Here is a 20078-nt window from a genome sequence, read left to right on the forward strand (position 1 = left end):
CAAAAAACAAAATATAAAGGATTCATTTTACCACATTCACAAAGTACATGCAAGGTACATACAGTATTACCTGATCCTTGATACTATCAATTAACAAGTATACATTAGGACAGACCTGGAATGTTAATGCTCAAGGAGAATTATAGTTGAATCTTAGCTTTATCATCTGTCTTTCTTATTAATTAACCTGATCAGGGCACAAGATGAAGAGTAACAATCCACAAAATTAAGCGTGTTTGGTGACTGAACTGTATCTTGTATTTATCCACTGTACAATAACACAATGCCATATACAGTCCTCTATATTTATTTTCATTTTCTTCTTATCTCTACTTTCTATTTTTAACCAAGAATTTATTGTTTATTTTTAGCTAAGAGTTTATTGTTCATTTTTTTTCTTATTTTTATATGTATATATATATTTATACACCCGTTTGCGAGTAGTTGTTGTTGTTGTTTGCAAACTGCCTTGTGTGCTGCTTCCTTACTTTGTAAGCAGCTGGAAATTCAATTTTCCTGAGGAAGTCATCTCAAAGGGATCAATAAAGTCAAGTCTTTTTTCATCTATCCTTAATGTTTCCTATATATCATTATCATGATCATGACATCTTTTGACTTCCAGGGGAGCTATTTTGCCCTCAATACTGTCTTGAAGGACAGCAAAGTCCTCCTCACTCATGGTGCTGTAAGTTCCTTCAGTTACTGTAGACTTTTATCCAATCACACCTCACCTCACATCAGTGAGGTAAATTTTCTGTGTTTTCGGTTTGAATCCATGCCCTTTGAGTTCAGCCACAAACCTTGGTGAACATTTTTTTCAAGTTCATGTCTTTTATTTTAATTACACATTAATTCCAAGAGATAAATCTTTAAAAAGTGTGTAGTCTTACTCTCAAACTCTTCCATAATTCTTCAGAAAGAGTAAATCCACATTTGGGATTTTTGAGTTGGCCATGAACCGCAAAAACTGAATGATGTGCATTGCACGCTGTTTAGCGTTCTCCAGCATTTTCTTTGTGGGGTTGGCACCTGCAACGTGGCCTTGATAATCTCTGACCAATTTTTCTGAAGAGAAAGAATCCAGAAGCAAAATAATATCAGATAGTAGTTAACATCTAACTCTGACATCTACACGACTGTGCAATGGAAATATATTGAAATATGGTATATTTACCATAAGCAGGGGTTTGTTATGGCGAATATGTCTTTAGGCGTTTGTCCTTAACAGCCTGGAATAAAATAAAAGGAAAGAGGCATCCAAACTAGCGTCACAGGAAAAAGCCATTTATAATTTAGCAGTAAAATCAGACAAATACATAGTCAGCTATATTCCTGACGACCCCCCTACAACTCTTCACATCTGCTAAAATAAAAAGGTCAAAAAAGTTCCTATAGGTTTGTTGTTTTTGTCAACACCATCATTTTCTCTGTCTGACAGTGGTGAGAGAAAGTAAAATTTACATGATAAGTTATTTGTTGTACCAAATTGTTTAATTAAGTGGATGAGCAAAGTTAAATGTATTTGAGTGGAGAAAATCTTTAGTATTTTGTATGTGTTTTTGAATACTTTCAAACTGTTTCTCTAAAACAGCCAAATTATTAATGTAGTTGTTTCTTTAAATGAAATAATGTGTTCTTTTATGTCCAGAACTTTTATTCTTTGTATTAAATGCAAATGATAAGACTTTTGTGACATAAGAGTTTTCAAAGAGCACATGTGACACAGCATAAAAATTGAATAAAAAGGAATATTCAACATTTAACATGTGTGAAGACACAAGGGTTAAATCTATAGCAGACCAAACAAATAGAAATGATTAATTTTCTATTGTGTCTAACGGTGTTGACAAAAACTAAGTTATGACAGGAAAAACACATATTTTATGAACAAATGACATAAAACTTTACTTACATTACTGTACTTAATTGTTGAGAAATTGTTCTATAAACATGAGTATAGATTTCTTCTTGGGGTTTTTTTCAAAGTTTAAACCAGTTTTATCCAAATTCTCAAGAATTTAATTCAAAAAGTGACAAAATAACAGAACACTAATGTCATCATTACTGTATTGGAGGAAAGGTCAACCGTGAAGTTGATATTGTGTTGTCTTGATACAGATCTAAGTACAAATATTTACCTGGGCCCATATTCCTAAAGATTCTGAGAATCCTCTCAGAGAGCTCCTAACTTAACCTAAAAATTCCTAGCAAGGAGTCTTAGCTTAGGAGTGATTCCAGATTATTCTCAGACAATGCTGAGCAAGGAATGGACAGAAACTCCTATCTTAGTGAGGAGGTGTGGTTGACCCCGTTGCTAGGTATGAGTCATCATTACAAAAGCTGTGATTGGTTGATCCTAAAAGCTAGATAAAAAATATACTTTTGGTGATAATGGGCAAAGGATGGACCCTCAAATCGATAAACTTAATCATAGAATCTAATCTTTTGAAGACTGTGTAATTGTAAATATTATTTCACATAAAAGAAAATATCTGTTAAATGAATAGTAAGCTATACTTTAAAATTATCCTACAAAATGTGTGAAAACTTAGGCCCACTTGCACAGTATTCTTATATTTATTTGCTTCTATTAATTGCCATGCTGGTAATTTTTGCACTTTCAACATTTCAACTCAATTTGGTATTAACGAGGGTAATGTCTGTGATGTCACAGTTCACACCCAACAGTCTCTCTCAAGAGGGCTGTGTAACATCAATTCACATTCTTCTACATGTAGTAAAAAATTCTCATCACACTGATCTTCAGATTTGTTAGTGTCAAGTGCACAGGAACTTTAAACTCAGCTGTAAAACCTGCTGTATACCTGGACAGTTTTTCTCCAATCAAGCTTCAACAATTAACCTCAACGATCTCTTTGTCAAAACCATCGACTTGTCTCCTAGACCCCGTCCCAACCAGTCTGCTTAAAGAAGTTCTTAATAAAGGATTCTGATTCTGATTCTTTATTAGACGTGATCAAACTGTCTCTAGTTACAGGTTATGTACCTCATTCATTTAAATTAGCTGTAGTTAAACCTCTTCTTAAAAAGCCTACTCTAGATTCAGGTGTATTGGCGAACTGTAGACCCATTTCTAACCTCCCCTGTCAGTTATGCAACTTTCTTCAAAACAATAGCTTGTTTCAGGACAATGTGGAATCTAATACTATAGATTACTCATCGAGACTGAGACCGACCCACCGAGGAAGCTAGCAGTCGATGTCAAGGACTAATTAAAGCCTAAGTCAAAAAAGTGAGTTTTGAGTTTAGATTTAAAGGCGTCAATAGAGCCAGATTGTCTAATACAAGTACACCTACCCGGGGAGGGACTTGTGCAGCCATCTTTGCCTTTTTTGTCATCTCCTACAGACAGAAAACCCCATATTATCAGAAACACAAAATAGTGAATGCCAAGTTTCTATGTATCAGTGGCTTCAATGTGGAAATTTTTTCAACCAAATTTAGGTTTACCAACACTTCCTCTCCCTAGCTCTGCTGTTGTTAGTTATCATACTTAAAAATGAAATGTTTATGTTGTTATCATATCATCATCATGAAATGCTATTGTCATGGCTATGGGCCATGACTGGGTGGATTAGAGAAATTCCAACTTTATTAAATTGGAGCTCTCACCGGACTGTTCCTGGGTGTGGGTGCAGGCCTTTTCTTTCGCAGCCGGGGAACCCTTCGCTTCACACTGGCCTCCTCTTCCTCCTCCTCCTCTTCAGAATCCTCTTCTTCTGTTCCATTCTTTTGGGGCTGCCAATCACCTGACCCCTTATCTTCAGAGGAGATCAGCTCAGAGCTCTGTTTTAGATCAGAGAAAAAGTTATTTTTCTCAATTAAGACACAAACATTATTGTAAGCACAGAAACTACTTAAAGGGGAACTACAGTTTTTTTACAACCTGGACCGGACTGGACTGGAGTGTTCGGGGCACTGAAGCGCAGCCTCTATGAGCATTATCTGCCACGAAACTAGTTCATTTCACCAATATTTTGTTACTAGTGCTATTCCCCTCTGAGTCCGGGCTTGTCTGTTATCAACATCCGCGGTCTGTAGGTTGACCTACTACCTCCGACCTGGAAGATGTCATCTCTGAGCTGCGCGCGCACCCCCGACAGCCGGCTTGTTTACCTGTAGCTGCTACTGCTAGTTTGACCCCGTGTAAGTTTAAGTTTGAATGTATGTAAAACAATGGCAGTCAGAGCCCATCATTTTTCATCAATATCGCTGAGGTTCTTCTGCAACACAGGAATATATCTGTTATAGGGACTTCCTAACTCTGTTGTAGGCTACAATAACTAAGTAGTAACTGGTAGACAGAATAGAAACAAAAGTGCTACATAAATATATACATATACATACATCGGCCAAATATTACTGAAGCAATAATTCTGATTTCATAGAATTTCACTGTATTGTGTGTGGTGTCACAATTTTCAGAGGAGAATCTCGAATGTGTCAAAATTTCCCTTTAGATTTAGAACAGGGGTGTCAAACGTGTTTACGTGTTAACGTCATGAAGGTGTTAATTTCACATTTTCGTGACTCAGATTTGAAGGGCTAATTTGCCACAGCTGGCTTGGACATATTTTATCAGTATCTCTTGCCAGGTCACCCCAACTCGACAGCCCTTGCTGCAAAAGTGTTGAGCATGTTTGGAACCACATGTCTTTGTGAGCAAGTTTTCTCTGTAATGAGCATCAATAAAACAAAGCTGCGCTCAAGGCTCACGCACAAGCACTTGAATAACATCCTGAAATTGGCTGCCAGTCAGGATGTGACACCTGATATCGATGCACTTGCGAAAGCTAAAAGATGCCAGGTTTCAGGAGTAAAATAAACAATGGGTAACCCCGCTTAAAATGCTGCATGAGACACTGCAACCTGATATAGTTCTGTGAAAATTATTGTCTTCTGTGGGAATTTAAATTAAGTGAACAGTGTGTGATTTACTGTCAGTCACTTCAGTTCATCAGTTTGGTTTGTTGAAATTGAGCTTTAATTTTTCTATTAATAAATAGTGTAGCCTACAAGGCAGGGAGTAACTCAACCCTCTTGAATAGTTTCTACCTCAGTTTGTATGGTTTGTTGAGTTAGCACAGGATTAATATGTGGAAATGACAAAGAATTAGAAGCATAAGTATGTTTTTGGATTAAATGCATACGTTTCATTAAGAGCCAGTTAACACAGATTTGGCAATAATTGCATGGAAATGATTTAAAACATGCCTTTAAGAAATGTGATGACGCTTCCCCTTTAAGACACTTGCCCGTGTTTACGCATAGCGCTCAGCTCAGCTGAGCAGAGCCGAGAGCGAGGGGGGAGGGGAGAGAAGCAGAGAAATTAACAGTGAAATAGTTACAGAGACAGTTGGTTTAACGCCTGGAAAATAATACCCATGTACTTGGTGTTTCAGGAGGACCATGTTTGAATAAGCCACAGCGGTTTTGGTGAGTTTCAGCTCGTTTTATTGATGCTTCGTTGTACTGTTTGCACTTGAATGAGTGACTGGTCGCTAGCAAAGAGGTAATCGCCTTAGCTAAACCAGAGAGAGACACTCTTCCTCGGCGCGGGAGACAACACATAGCCTACGCACGCGACCGTGGGACACAAGATCGCGAGCCAAACCCACAGACTTGGTCCCTAAAAGACATCTTCATCTTCACCTTCATATTCATCGCTTCAATGAGGATTTGCCAGATGGATTACTGGTAAACTCGCTGCCAGAGAGGTAGGAGTGTTGGAGATATTTCACTGAACTTGAACTGAAGTGTTACAAGTTTACATTCTGTTTCATAATTGTCAATATTGTGATTTAAGGTGTAATATTGTTTTACTTTATTTGGATTTAGATGCTTTTAAATAGTGAAAAGGTTTTTCTACTTATGGAATTAATAGAAAAATAACGAAACCAAAATAGGTGCAACCTATTACCATAAATTGAGATAGTTGGTCACAGACCGGTCTAACATAATTTAAATCATCCTACCTGGATGAATTATTAAGGAAGAATATTTCTTATTCAGGAAAAGAAACCTGAAAAAGGGAAAGCGAATACCAACCCATACCTGCAGGATACGATAGACACTGTCTGAACACTGTTGTGTTTATTGTTCTTGTTTACTTTAAGTAAAGTACAGGCTTTAATTTTAAAGAACCTGGTCTCTGGTTTAATTTTAATCTGTCGCCCCACTCCATCAGAACCTAGAACTGGTCCAGTGGCTTTCACCGATTCTTGGGAATTTGAATAAAACGGGTTTTAATTTGGAAAATAAAAAGTTAGTTAAATAACAAAATCTGAAGGTATATCATTATAGACCAAGGTCTTGGCTGTTGAGCAATGTATCGGTGCAACCTCCTCATTTTGTATTTTCTTCATAAAATAGGCGTTCTTCCAGTTATTACTTTGTTTTTGTCCACACCGCAGACATGATAGAAAGCAAATACGTTTTAATTTATTTGGTCTAATATGTATTTAGAGTTTTTAAATCATTATCTGGCATTGTTAGTAAACATATGCTGTTAAATGTCGAATATTCACTTTTGTTCATTTTTTATACTGTTTCACGTGTACTCCTTTTAAAAGATCTAACATCATACAACGTTTACTTACATACCATCAAATATCAAATCATCATAGTAAAAAATAAAGTAATTACGAGTAGGAATAATGTAAAATGCATCACTGACATCATCTTCAACTGTCATGTAGTGTCCCCTACTCATAAAATAATACATTATATTCTTCTGTAAACTGTATATTGGAAGTGAAGAACAGATAACAAATAACAATTGTGAGCAATGTGGCAAACATTCAATAAGAAACATGTTCAATTAGCAATAGGCTATCATTAATAAAAGTACCCCTTAATAATCATCATAAGTAAAAAAAAAAAAATCATTACCAGTAGCAATAAGATAGAATTCATCACTGACCTCATATTTAACTGTCATGTAGTGACCCCCACTCATAAAATAATATAGATCATATTCTTCTGTAAACTAGACGTGAAGAACAGATAAATGAATAACTACGTCTTACAGTCTCTTTTCCATAAACTGAAATGTTTCAAATTAAAGAAAGCATTCTGTGTAAATGCCACAAAACACATCTGGCACAAAAATAATAATAATGATAATTCGTGAACTCCTGTGAGTATTCCCTGACTGTTTTACATCACTCCACCACTCATTTAGCTTTATTGGGAAGTATATGGTGTATATGTTTCTCCTCTATGAAATCCATGACTTCAGCAGACAGGTTGTATATCTCCCAGGTTGTTCTCTTGAAACTTAGAGTTGGAGGGACACTGCAGAGGAGAGAAAAGTTCTTCTTGTTCTTGTATTGCTTGCTGGGGCCATCTGACCAAAAGTGAATAGTATCAACTTTTGGAAACTTTAAACGAATATCTGTCAGGACTGGTTCCAAGTGAGTCCAAATGGCAGACGCATCTTGTCGCTTGAATTCTGATACTGTGCAAAAGCCTGTCTTCTGTTCTTTTGTATAGTACATGCCAGTGTGCAGGTTGAGCTGTGGGAGATTCTGACCAAAATGGCATGACTGCACCTCAGAAGTATACTTGCATTTCCACGCCTCAGAAAAGTCAACACGCACACTTGCTGTGCTATCATTGCACTTCTCGATCATGCTGCTGTACTCTCTGGTCTGGTTCTGAAATGAGCACACGTGTGTTGTTGTTTCTGTCTTCAGTTTGTCTTCATATCGTAGGAGAAGCTCTCCCAACAAGTCTTGTGTTGATCCTGAACTCGTTCCCATTGCTGGCATTCAACATTGGTCTGGTCTTGCTGTGGTGTGGGAAGTGTATGTTTGTGGAGACACCAGGTGCAGGAGCGCAGAAGACATGCCTCGCTTGTCTGTGAACAGCAGACGAGTTCAAAACTATCCTCCAGTTTGATAGGCTCGATGACACCATTTCTCTTCGGACTTCAAGCATCAGCTTAGCATTCTCACGGTACTTGGCGTGTCTTACGATCCGACGGTTTAGGTGCTGTGACATAGAATGGACGTAAGGCACAAAAGGATGAATAACTGAGCTTCACTCTTGGTTCCTTCTTGGTGAACTTCTTGTGGAGGTTCAATACTGTATTAGTCAGAATCATTCTCTGATGCTTTATTTTTTTGCGCGTGATTGTGTCCTGTATGTCAGTTGTCATTCGTGCTGCATTATGGTAGAAATCCTGAACCTTCTGAGTAGTGCTATATCGTTTGAACATCGCCATCGCGATGTGCGCATGCGAGATAGTCACATCGCATGACATGCGATATTAAAAGTCCCCCCTTCAAAGTTCACTCGTGCTAAAACATTTCAACTTTGGAGCAACGTTTCACCCCTTTTCCAGTAAGCCAGCATTGTGTATTTGGTGTCAACGGATTCATTAAAATCTCTAGCTTAAAAGCTAAGTCCACTTCAGTGTCAAAAGTGTCACTGTTGCAATTTTTTTTCTCTTCTGTGCCTCATCTTATTCTACCTATGATGCACTGCACAACAGGCTGGCTAAAGAGACTTCCATCCCTAAGGCTCTATTTTGATCAGCTGAACAGATGATATGCCGCCCATTGATTGGATGCTAGACTCCAGTTTCTTTCACAGATGTTAATTAACACTGTAGAACGAAAGTTCAGGTAAACAAAATAAAACAAAATTGCCTTGTCTGGTGAAGTAGCCAATATTTTTTCAGAACCTTGCCTGACAGCGTCAAGTTCTTGTTCTTGTGGGCAGACTTCATGAATGAGTGCATTGTGGAACAGCTGAATTTTCTTGATGGAGGGGTTTTTGAGTTGGCTTCCCCGCAGCAGCTGCTCTGTTTTTTTTCAGGGTGATTCTTGTGTTTTTTTATTCCAAGCTTGTTCTTGTACCCCGTGGTTTATCATTCTGTTCCTATCCTTTGTTACCTCTTGAAGTTTATTTTTCATAGCTTTCATCTCTCTAGAGTATCTGTACGAACAAGTTTAAGGGAAAATAGTAAACTTATAGGAGCTTGAGTGATCTTGAAGCATGCAGTAGAGCTGAAGGTTTGAAAATGGGGTCCTCAGGAATGTAGTTGACCTTGTAGTTGCATGATTTTATTGCTTTTTATAAATATCTGATGTTGGTAACAAATATGTGGCAGGCCGCAGCACTGTGCAATTAGACCATGGCAAAAAGTTATCACATGTAGATTTTTCTTTAGAGCATCATTACAGGTCTGCAGTTTTCTGAAGGCATCAGAAGTAATGCACCAGTTAACAAAATCATACACTTCTGCTGGTACATATTTACTGCACTGGAGAAGGGAAAGCGTGTCACCACCTGGGTAGAACTGAGGCTCATGCCTAACCTCTTCCATACTTCTCCTTAGGATACCTGCAGCCTTGTGTAGGATTTGATTGTCAGTGAGAGTCTCTGTTCTCAGTTGAGGCATTGGCTCCTTGTCCTCTGTTAGTTTTTCTCTTAGTATGGAAGCTTCTCTCATTGCGTGAGCAACAGCGACGGCACTAGAACAGATAAGATCTGATTTTCCAGGACGTTCAATGAAAATCAGTTCATCTCCATAATGCTGGATCAATTTCTCTTTGAGTTTCCATGATTTATACATGCTTGGTCCTGCAGCTGCACTCAGTTTTGAAACATAGCTCTCGGTGACAGCATTCAGTGTTGTGACAGTCATATTCTCAGAAAGGTTTAGTGAAAGCTTCTTCATATTCACTTAACTTTTTTTCAGACAGATATTTATGTCTGGCTGCTGAAATGTTTCTCTCTGAAATATAGTGTCCAAGGCAGCTTCTGTGGTACTTGGCATCATAAGCAAAAAGATCTTGACGGGTCAGCATACGATGATGTACTTTTTCATCGTGCCTCTCTGAAGCTGCACCTAGTACATTTGACCTTGTACTTTCACCTGTACCAGTACTTATAGGGGTCAGGCCTTCTGTATTTGTGGCTTTCTGGCTGCAAATGAAACACTGGGTACGAATGTCAAATCCAGTGTCTCTGCTCAGTCGTTCACTCTTACACTGTTCCTCGGCTGGTTTTTGGTCACCGGTCGTAGGCTTACAGTTGTTAGGACTGGAATAATTGGCCCTGCACGATCTGTGATATGAAACCTTAACCTTGAAGGACAGTATGTCGTCAGAGTAGAGGATATTCTCCTACGAACTTCATCACCTCGTTCCTCAGCAACCTCGATTATTGTTTTCAGTCCTTGCAAGGTGGGGTTCCTTTATGTGTGGATTATTTTTATCTGCCTGGAGAGCACTTTCACATATTAAGCACAACTTTTCATCCAGTGTCTGTGAGTGTGGCTGGATTGCTGACTGCGCTGGCTCTGTTGTCTCCATTATTAGAGTAAACTCTGGTAAATATGGAATAATACAGTAAATCTGTGTTACCAATTCTTGGCCCAAGTCTGTCTCTCTCTCCATCAAAAACACATACGCACACATGCAGTTATGCACACATACACACATTAGATTGCCTTTGCTATCTTATGCTTGTAGCTTATGCTAGTCTCTGTTTGCCTTGATCAGAACACCTGCCGTCAGTGATTAAAACTTACAAGTTGTCTTGCAAATAAAAGATAATATTATTTAAATATATGAGTTAAGTTACACATTTGTATTACCTGGTATTTGCCATTAGGTTGGTGGTTTCTTTTGTTTGCAGCACAATCCATGTTTCTACTCAGGAGAGCTGTATGTTGTGATTTAAAATAACTGTCAAGTTCAACCCACAGCCCCTGTCCTCTGAGGGAGGGAGAGGGGGCGCCCCTCCCCCGCCCCCACACTTAATGGCAAAATAAAACCACGTCATTTATGAATGGAAATCTATTTTGATAAGATTCTCAAATTCAATATTCAGAACAATCTCTTCTACACATTCAAACAGAAAGTGTATTAATAAATTGATTTAGTTGGGAAATACAAGCCTCTGAATCCAGGGAAGCGCTGCACAAAATGGATTCCTATGTGAAGTTGCTTATCATAACTTGCCACTCATAATACTCAGGTTTAAGATGTTGAAAGTACTGCAATATACACATCTCAACCTTCTAGTAGAGATGCGCTTGGCATTTGCGAGCATCAAAATTGTCGAGGGAGACGCATGGAAAAACAACCAAACATTTCTTAGTGCAATTGAGTACGGTTCTCTATTTTGCTCATAACCACATTGCCCTTCAGAGGTAATTGTGGGTTCCATACCCCCAACAAACACTCAAGAATTAATACATTTCTTTCAGGCAGGGCTAGACAATCTTAACTGAGAAGGAATTTTACTTGAAAACCTTTTAATTTTAAATACAAAAAAGTAAAATGTTATTTCACTATGAAAATTAATTTTCATGATTTATGCCTATTGTATCACTTCCTGCAAGTCTAATACTCTACACTCAATTTTACTGCGTTTCCTGCCGTCACTCATTTTCTCACCTTTCCAGCGTGTTGTCTCTGTAGGGGCTGTTCTCTCTCTCACGCGTGTGTCTTCCTCCCTCCTGTTTCTCTCTCTCTCTCTGTGTGCTGTGTCTGTAACCCCTGCCCCTCCCCCACTGCTCAGTGCGGACACATAGATGTCACCACACATCACCTAGTTGACCACGCACGTGTGGCTTGAACAGGACACCTTACAAAGTTGAAAAAAACAATTCATATTTACCTCAATCCTCGTGTTGTCCTGGGGTTCTTGATGTGTGGATTATTTTTATCTGCCTGGAGAGCACTTCCACATATGAAGCGCACCTTTTCATCCAGTGTCTGTGAGTGTGGCTGGATTGCTGACTGCGCTGGCTCTGTTGTCTCCATTATTAGAGTAAATTCTGGTAAATATGGAAAAATACAGTAAATCTGTGTTACCAATTCTTGGCCCAAGTCTGTCTCTTTCTCCATCAAAAACACATACGCACACACACAGTTATGCACACATACACCCATTAGATTGCCTTTGCTATCTTATGCTTCTAGCTTATGCTAGTCTCGATTGATCAGAACACCTGCCGCCAGTGATTAAAACTTACAAGTTGTCTTGCAAATAAAAGATAATATTATTTAAATATATGAGTTAAGTTACACATTTGTATTACCTGGTATTTGCCATTAGGTTGGTGGTTTCTTTTGTTTGCAGCACAATCCATGTTTCTACTCAGGAGAGCAGTATGTTGTGATTTAAAATAACTGCCAAGTTCAACCCACAGCCCCTCTCCTCTGAGGGAGGGAGAGGGGGCGCCCCTCCCCCGCCCCCACACTTAATGGCAAAATAAAACCACGTCATTTATTAATGGAAATCTATTTTGATAAGATGCTCAAATTCAATATTCAGAACAATCTCTCTTCTACACATTCAAACAGAAAGTGTATTAATAAATTGATTTAGTTTTTAGAATTTAGAATTACAAGCCTCTGAATCCAGAGAAGCGCTGCACAAAATGCACTTCTATGTGAAGTTGCTTATCATAACTTGCCACTCATAATACTCAGGTTTAGGATGTTGAAAGTACTGCAATATACACATCTCAACCTTCTAGTAGAGATGCGCTTGGCATTTGCGAGCATCAAATTGTCGAGGGAGACGCATGGACGCATTCCTCCCTCCTGTTTCTCTCTCTCTCTGCGTGTGCTGTGTCTGTAACCCCCGCCCCTCCCCCACTGCTCAGTGCGGACACATAGACATCACCGCACATCATGTAGTTGACCAAGCACGTGCGGCTTGAACAGGACACCTTACAAAGTTGAAAAAAACAATTCATACTTACCTTAATCCTCATGGTGTCCTGGGGTTCTGACCCCAAGTTAAATCTTTTCCTGTCAAAATTGTTTTTTTATTCATCAAATGGTCTGAAAATAATGACGGTTTTCCGATACTATGCTCTTTGTGATTGAAATAAATTTGAGATAATTTGACTGAATTATGTCCAATCAAATTACTTAATAATTAATTATTAATTATTAATCCTTAATAATTGTCCTCTGGGGTCAAAAAAGACCCTGCAGCACAAAGTGGTGCGATGGAGCAAATTGTCACACCATACTGCTTTCCAAAACATCTTTGATCTTGGATGTTTGATGTGTGGGGTCAAGCAATGGTTATGACGACAACAAAAAAGGTCTTTTCTCACAGGCGTTGGGGCATTTCACATTTTAGTCTGAGAGAGACAGGCAGCAGCACAATGAGGAGGCAGAGGCGGGTCAGTGACAAATAAGGGTTTGCATTATGAGCAATTCAAAAATGTTTTAAAAATTGTTTTAAAAGCTTGCATCTGGTTTGCTAAAATGTATATTTTGTATTTATGTTGGTTTCATGTCTGCAAGTGTACTTATGAAAACAGTTACTTAATTTTAAAATATCACATGAAAATAGATTTTATTAGGATTATTTTAAATTAAAATTGTATGCGTTTTTGTAATATAGAGCAGGACAAATGCTGAAAACACTGTTTTGTAAATAATATTTGACAAATTATGTATAAACTGTAAAAACACATGTTAATACATTGCAATAGAGGATTACATCTTATTCCACATGAATGTTCCTGTATATTATACAATTTTTATGAAAAATACTTGTGACACCAATTGACACAAACCAGTTACACCACCTGACTATGTTGCTTCTACAAAGGCCATTGTCTGTTGAAGAAACTGGCACTAAAAATCAAGCATGACAGTGAACAAGGTCAATTGAACTTTTTTTAAATTATTTTCAATGAAGAAAAAACATCAACAAGATTAATTAATTTTTACAAATTAAACATCCAAAAATCATGTGAACTTGTTATTTTATGAATGAATTTAAAAAACAAACATCAAAAAATCATGTGAACTCATGTTTTGACTGCGACAAATTATTATAAAAACATGTCAAAAGTTGTGTGTGTGAGGTGGTGGTGGAAGGGATAGAGAGAGAGGGAGAGTGGGCGTGTGTGTGCTTGGAAATGTTTCCAGTCCTCTGTCATGAGTTTTGAGTTACATGAGTTCAAAGGTTCTGGCTCAGAGATTATGTGCAGCACATTAGACACATAATAGAACAGGATGTCAGGTAGATGAGGCCAGGTGAAGACATTCTTCCCACCCAGTTGTTGCATGAAGCTCACTTTTACTTCCTCACCCACCACCTGGATGACCTGTCCCACGAAAGGCTTACTTTCATATCTGACCAGAATGAACTTGCCTTTCAGATCCTGCTGACAGTTGGTAGATGTTGAGGGGAGGTCTTCTGACTGCAGGTTGCGGAGATCTACTGCAGGTGGATCATAGCACTTGCAGATATTAGGTCTTGCACAGAAACATGAAATTTCCCTCCACTGAATCGCAGCTCACTCTTCAGAGGTCACTAACCCTAACCCTTTTACGGCCGGGACATTTGTTGGGACCGATTCGTCGTACTTGGAAACGACTTCCTCGGATATCCAAAAGTACTCGATGCTTGAGGGCTGATCCTTCAGGAAGTTCCTCAGCTGTCTGCAAGTCAGTGCCTCTTTGGACTGCTGTGTCTGCAGTACGCTTGACAGCCCCTCCCACTACATCAGGAGCTCCTTTCCCATGCGATCTCTCACTAATTTCAAGGGACCCTTTGAAACCCATTTAGAAAAGGCATTGTGTTGAGAAGAACATTTTTTTTTCTTGTTTCTGTATTGGGTCACTGGTCCATCACTTATGATATGTAGAGTGGTGGGTGTGTTACATTTGCCTATGGCATCTTTCAATACAGGCTCCATGTGAGCCCATACAGCACATTCATCATGGCGGGGAGAGGCAGAGAGAGCGGCATAGGAAAAGGATGATAAGGCTGTATACACCACACTTGCGTGGATTGTAACCTGCTTGCGGCTGCCCATGAAGCGGAACGCCTGAATTTCACTCCTTGAGCTTACAGCCGTATTTCTCAGAAGTCTACACGAATGCAGACTTCATCCTCACGTAGTGTTTCTTTCAGCTCTCTGAGTGTTTTGACTTGGTGGAGCCAGTTGAATTGGTGCTTAGCTAGAGAGTCTAGCTTCTTGTTAAGCAAAGCCAGCAGATCATCACACTTTCCACTTTGTGTGACTTTTGCAAAGTTAGCAAAGGTTTTGCCTTCTTCAGATGTGACTACACTGCTGCCATGTTAGAACAGTCTCCTCCAGAGGTCCTTCAAACTCAATCGTATTATAGCAACACTTGCACAAGCGCGATACATTTTGCCTGATAACATGCGACTATTCTCATCCCTACAGAGAAAGCTGGCCACTTCCTCTCTTTTCATTTGTGAGGCTCTTATTGTTTTTCATTTTGTTCTTTTCACTGACCATTTTCATTTTTGTCTTTTGCCAATGCAGTTTCCTCTATCTTTTTTTGTCTTTTGTTTTGCTGCCGGGAGTTCCCTTTTAACTTTGCGAAGTTCAGACCTCAGCTTTTCCCTCTCTTTCAGCACTGAGCTATAGTATTTGTTCTTTCTTTCCTTTCCTTTCCTTGCAGGGGTTGAGGATGCTTGCAGCCTCTCTGTAACTGGCTGCTCATAGTCACGATCGTCCAGATGATTATGCATATGCTCTGGATTGTCGAGATGCTGAATTTGCTCATCTGACGTGTCCATAGATTGTGGGGTTAAGTTGAGAACAGCGGCAGTCTGGCTGGTACTTTCTCCACTTTTCCCTCAACTTCTCCTGCTTTGTTTTGGAAAGCTCAGCTACTGGAGTATTCTTTCACAGTATTTCAAGTGTGTGTGTGTGTGTGTGTGTGTGTGTGTGTGTGTGTGTAAAAAACACCTTTCGCGTCTTTTGGCAAGGTAATTGGTCCTTGCAGCAGGATCTGCATTGACTCGTGCTCTGTGACGAGCCACTTTATCTTTGCTTGATAATGGCAGCTATAGGAGGAAAAGAGGCTCTATTATATTGCAATAATTATGAAACAATAGAAAGTTAATAAATGTAATTTTACAGATCTAAATTTAAATCTTTGACTAACATTTCTCATATTATTGGAGTTTGAAGTCTTTTTAAAGCTGCTGTTCATTTTCAACACCGTCACTGCTCACCAACTTCATTCTGCTACATTATGAAATTACATATATTGCACTATATATTGCCTAAAATTGGAAGAGATGGAAGACATATATACAGCCATCCTCAAAATTATTCATACCCTTGCTAGTTGTTGTGATTTTTTATTTTTGTGATGAAATGACTGCATTTTTTCAAGTTTGTTTGAGTTATATGTGACCAACAAGTTAAAGAATGACAACAATACACAATTCAAGATATTCTTCATTTCAGGGGTGTTTTATTCATGGATTCCCAAAAAATGCCATGTTCAAAATTATTCATAACCTAGTCCAATGTCAATGGCATAGCCTTTGTTTTTTATGACTGCTTCGAGACGATTCTTGTATGTGTCCACAAGCTTCCTGCATGACTCCTGTGAGATGTTTGCCCACTCTTCCTTTGCGAAAGCCTCAAGATGGGTCAGGTTGGTCGGTTTTCTAGCCTTAACTCTGGTCTTCAAGCGATGCCACAAGTTTTCGATGGGATTCAGGTCAGGACTCTGACTTGGCCATTCTAGGACGTTGATACATTGTCCTTGAACCATTTCTTCACTACCTTGGCAGTATGTTTAGGATCATTGTCTTGCTGGTATGTCCAGTTGTGGCCAAGCTGGAGTTTCTCAGCAGTTTCCTTCACATTTTCATCAGGGATCCTGATGTAATCCTCCTTTCTCATGATTCCTTGGACCTTGACAAGGTTCCCAGTGCCACTGGAAGAGAAGCATCCCATAACATTATGCTTCCACCACGGTACTTGACTGTGGGCACAGTGTTCTTCGGTTTGAATGCCTCTCCTTTCTTCCTCCAGACATATTCAGCATCCATATGGCCAAATAACTCAACCTTGGTCTCATCAGACCACAGGATAGGTGACCAAAAGCTGGGATCTTGCTTCAAATGACCCTTTGCAAAGGACAGAGGTTTTTAACAGTATTGAAGCTCTTGTGCTTGTTGATTATGCTCTGGACGGTTGCCACAGGGACATCATACTGCTTTGAAATGGCCTTGTAACCCTTTCCTTCACTGTGGGCACGCACAAGACGTTGAGATAGGTCCTCACTGAGCTCCTTCTTCTTGACCATGATGACCAGAAATTAAGAATGACCAGAACACTTTTCCTCTATTCATACTCTTCTGGGAAGATGCAATTTTTTTTTAAATCAGTGTTTAAAATTTGTTCAACAATGTTAATGGTATTCATTCCATTGTAACATCTTAAAATAACCACATTTTTGTTGAGGTATTGTCGGGGGTATGATTAATTTTGAACATGGCATTTTTGGGAATCCATGAATAAAATACCCCTGAAATAAAGAATTTCTTGAATTGTGTGTTGATGTCATTATTTCACTTATTGGTCACATATAATTCATAAACAAACTTGAAAAAGTGCAGTCATTTTATCACAAAAATAAAAGATCACAACAATTAGCAAGGGTATGAATAATTTTGAGGAGGTCAAATGTCAAACGGTGTAACCAGTTACACCATTTGACATTTAAATTTAAATTCAAATTTAACAGGCATTATGATGGACACCTATGTAAGCACGTGGCCTCGGTGTGAAGATTTCAAACACATTTTTTAAAATAAATATTTATTTTTACAATTATTATGAATGATAAATGTTTTCCTGGGGTCATACCATTTGACATGTAACCCTAAGCATACCTGACCATACCCTAAAAATGTCAAATTATCAAGATTGCCAAGAGAGTTACTAGTCTCGTCATGCAGCAGTTTGGCTTATCAGGGGTCCTTCTCTGTGATATAATTTCCTGTCACGTGGTCTTTTTGCACAAATTAACAAAATGGCTCCTTGAATGTTGGTTACACCACCTTGACACTTTAGGAAGTTGACTTGACAGACACAATTCTCCAAATTAATTGTAATATTCAGAACAATGGCGTTCCATTGATTTTATTCATTATTAAACAACACAAATGTAAGATTATGCCAAAGTAGCCGATACTGTGTTTTATTGAGAATTTCACCTTTTTTGAACAAGTTTAACTATTTGGTATGATGTTTTTACGGTTACACCACATTGACATTTGCCCCTCCAGGCACGACCCAGGCTCAGGCCATCAACTGCGCAACGAACCAGGCCCCTCCATCCTCTCGTTGAGACCCCCCGGTGTTCGGGTGCCCAACTGCTGGATCCGGCGTCTCTCCATTTTTCTTCTCTGGGCTGTGCACCACCTGGAGTTACATTGTAAAACGGTGGCGGTCAGTGATGACAAATTATGTTGTAGGAAACGTCTGACCAAAAGAGTGTGTGTTTTTCTTTTTAGAAATGTTTGTGAAGAAATGGTTTGATGAAGAAATGGTTCTTTTGTGTAATGCATTCACACACAGGTGCATGCACACACTTCTCACACTGTAGTTGTTTGTGTTGTTTTTATGGTTTTGATTGTTAATACAGTGTTGACACTGTTCCAGCTCCATTGTAATACATGCACACACAGACGTTCAGTCACTCACTCACACACATGCACACATTCCTTGCAGTTATTGTGTTTTGTATATAAGTGCGTCTAATATGTTAAGACATTGTTCTTTTGTGTAATGTATCTGCACACACACACACTGCTCACACAGTTGTTTTGTTTCTTACAGTGTTGAGAGATTGCAGCAGAGTTTTATAGGGCTGTATGCTCCATTTGTAATACTTTTGCACACAGGCGTGCGCACACACACACTGTATTGTTTATTAAAAGAAGTGATTTTTATTTCTCCCTGTGTTATGCTGGTATTCTTAGTTATTCTAACAGAATTTTTTTGCATTATTTCATAAATGTATGCCAGAAAAGGTGCGAGGTTGGTCTTAAAAAGTCCTAAGTTTGAGTCGAAATTTTCATATGTTTCCATGTTTTTTGGTCCGTAGGTGGCCATCGTGACATTTCGTCCGGAGTAGGAGTTCTTCAGGCAAGCCACCCCGGACAGGTAAGTAGATGTTGTTTCTTTGTTGTGTTGTGCCAAACTGATGTGTCTCAGTGTCATTCCCTTTTATACCCTCCTGTCTGTCTGAATTTAGTTTGCCAATCCTTATGTATAAGCCCCTCCCCTTTTAGAAATCCAATTATAATCATTTCTCCCAATACTTTGGTTCTTCTTTATCTAATATTAGGTTTAAGTTTAGAGTATAGGGATAGGGCTAGAATAGAAATAAGAATTAGGTTTTTTAGTTTTCCACCAATTAGGGTTTGAGTTGAGAGAAGTGGGTTAGGGAAGTGTCACAAAGAAAAATCAAAGTTCCAGAAAGTGTTTAGGAGCACGTTTCAGGCCATTCTGAGTCGATTGGGACACACATGCTGAGGTATAGAATTTGTTGTCTGGACTCTTTAGTATGGCCTCAGTGGTCAGTCCCATAGAATTCTATTGGATCCCTGGGACCACTGTGTATGTACTATGTACAAATAATCCAAAACAAAAACGAAAGCCAATGCTTGTAAAACGAGAAAAAAAAAACAGGATGCCACATGGGACTTACACTGCCTGGTAAACAAAAACCTGGGTAAGGTGCCAGGGGTAGCATCCCCCGGCACCTTCATGAAACCTTCATTGAGAGATAAATTATGGCGGATACTGTGGGGGTAGCATCCCCCAGCACCTTCATGAAACCTTCATTGAGCGATAAATTATACAGTATACTGTGGGGGTAGCATCCCCCGGCACTTAAGATGCCCTTGACTTTGTCCTTTGACAGATGTCTCCAGCATCCTCATTCTGGTGATGGGGACATCTGCGGACCACTTCAGCCACGTGCTCTGTCTTCTTGTACACTGCTGTGGCCCTGATTACGGCGCCCGCAAGAGGCTCTTTGCTTACGAGAACTTCAACAGGGCTGGTCTTTCTCCATTTGGACTCAAAAGTCTTCAAAACGAGGTGATAGTTGCCTAACCCTGAGTGTCTATCCTAACCCTAACCATCTAACCCCTACGTGCCTAACCCTAAGCACTTAACCTCCATGGCATCCAAGTCTTGTCAATTGTCATGACATTTGAACAACCCTAGGTGTGTTCAAGTGTAACCCTAGGTGGTCAAGTGTAACCCTAGTGTG

At 39.1% G+C, this 20078-nt stretch overlaps 1 long non-coding RNA gene across 1 annotated transcript in view; it reads left to right on the top strand.

Annotated features, from left to right (window-relative positions):
• Nucleotides 1–5438: 5438 nt before the first annotated feature.
• Nucleotides 5439–20078, top strand: part of LOC311254030 — a 15000-nt gene continuing 360 nt past the window's right edge. Inside the window, exons 1-3 of the long non-coding RNA XR_014622153.1 lie at nt 5439–5738; nt 18082–18244; nt 18903–18961. This is a non-coding gene — a long non-coding RNA (uncharacterized lncRNA). The remainder of the gene's footprint in view (nt 5739–18081; nt 18245–18902; nt 18962–20078) is intronic.

This window comes from Pagrus pagrus (genome assembly GCF_965226575.1).
Source record: "Pagrus pagrus genome assembly, contig: HAP1_SCAFFOLD_139, whole genome shotgun sequence".
NCBI lineage: Eukaryota > Metazoa > Chordata > Actinopteri > Spariformes > Sparidae > Pagrus > Pagrus pagrus.